General features: G+C 37.4%; 1 pseudogene; it reads left to right on the top strand.

The window, feature by feature from the left end:
- On the top strand, positions 1 to 1,825 carry LOC124240123 (60S ribosomal protein L9-like; annotated as a pseudogene).
- Positions 1,826 to 1,929: the final 104 nt, after the last annotated feature.

Genomic DNA, 1,929 nt, shown 5'->3' with positions numbered 1-1,929 from the left:
AGTAAAATGGTGGTTTCCAGGGGCTGGGCAAAGGAGGAAATGGAGAGTTATTGTTTAATGGGTATAGAGTTTCAGTTTTGATTAAAAGACCTATGGAGATGGCTGGTAGTGATGGTTGCACAACCTAATGCTATGGAACTGTACACTTAAAAATGGTTAAGATGGTGAATTTTATGCTGTATATATTTTACCACAATAAAAAAAAAATTGGGGGAGAAAAAGGCAGGTTGAACAACAGAAAGTCTACAGCCAAGGAAAATAGTAATAACCTGATAATCATATCAGGATACCGAATTGTCCCAAAAAGAATTAGGAAACATACAGAAATAGAAGAATTTTTTTTAAAAAAGTAGCTGAGACATGAAGAATAGAAGTATAAATAACATCTGTATAAAATGAGTTCCAGACAGGGGGTGGTGGGGAAGAGAGAAGTAAATAATTCCCTAGAATAGAAACTACAATCAAATGGTTCATTTAAAAAAATGTATTACATGTGTAACATACGTGTACCCATAGAAGGAGAGTCTCATATGATAAAGTATGTGGAGTAAAATGTTATCGATAGGAGAAAGTGAGTAAACGATATTATATGGATGTTCTCCGTGCTATTCTTATTCTTGCAACTTTTCTGTTAGTTTGAAATTAATTACAAATTTAAAAAATGTTTTGAATTTCCCAGATATAGAGAAAGAGATCTATAATTGCTAAAAAGTGTTTAAAAATGCCTAACAAGATAGACTTAAAAAGTCTTTGCTGCATCCACTGCAAGAATGAAGGCCGTTCTTAGCGACCAGACGGTCAGCACTCCAGAACATGCCAACATCACTCTCAAGGGCTGTGCAGTTATTGCGAAGGGCCCCAAAAGAGGGGCTTCAGTCACGTCAATGTAGAGCTCACTCTCCCTGGAAGGAAAAGAGACTCCAGGTTGACAAATGGTGGAGAAATAGAAGGGAACTGGCTACCGTTCCCATTATCTATCGTCACATACAGAAGATGATCAAGAGTGTTACACTGACCTTCCATTACCAGATGAGATCTGAGGGGCCGGCTCCGTGGCCGAGTGATTAAGTTCACGTGCTCTGCTGCGGCAGCCCATGGTTCGGATCCTGGGCACGGACATGGCACCGCTTGTCAGGCCACATTGAGGTGGCATCCCACATCCCACAGCTAGAAGGACCTGCAACTAAGATATACAACTATGTACCAGAGGGGTTTGGGAAATAAAGCAGGGGAAAAAAAAAAAAAAAAAAGATTGGCAACAGTTGTTAGCCCGGGTGCCAAAAAAAAAAAAAAAAAGATGAGATCTGAAATTTCTTGGGTGAAAAACACATTTGCAGGGTTCAGATGAGGCCAGGCATTGCTCGTTCAGAATCTCAAGCCCAGAAATGTGAATTAATTCTTGAAAGAAAGGACATTAACTTGTATCAAATTCAGCTGCTTTGATTTAGCGAGGCACAACAGTTAAAAACAAGGGTATCAGAAAAATTTTTGATAGTATCTATGTCTCTGAAAAAGGAATAGTTCAGCAAGCTAATGAATAAGATCTAAATTGTCCAGCTACGGAAACAAGATGCCAGATGATTCCCAAGACTTATTTGGGATATTTTAAAGATACAATAAAAGATGTATTGATTTGGGGGAAGGAAAAAGATAGACTTTAAAAAATCTAGACAGTTTATGGTAAGATTTAAAACATCAAAGATGAAGAGCAAAAAAAATTAAAGTTTCCAGAGAAAAAAGTAAAAGTTGGGCCCTTTCACTACAAAACATTTAGATGCTACAATAAACACACACTTTACATACACAAAAATCAACTCAAAATGTATTAAAGACTTGAGAGTAAGTCCTGAAGCCATAAAACTAGAAGGAAGCTTAGAGGATAAGCTCCTTGACATCAGTTTTGGTGATGATTTTTTGTATTTGACACCA

Source organism: Equus quagga, chromosome 5 (assembly GCF_021613505.1).
Source record: "Equus quagga isolate Etosha38 chromosome 5, UCLA_HA_Equagga_1.0, whole genome shotgun sequence".
Lineage (NCBI taxonomy): Eukaryota > Metazoa > Chordata > Mammalia > Perissodactyla > Equidae > Equus > Equus quagga.
Note: the sequence above shows the minus strand (reverse complement) of the source record. Positions and strands in the feature narration are given on the sequence as shown.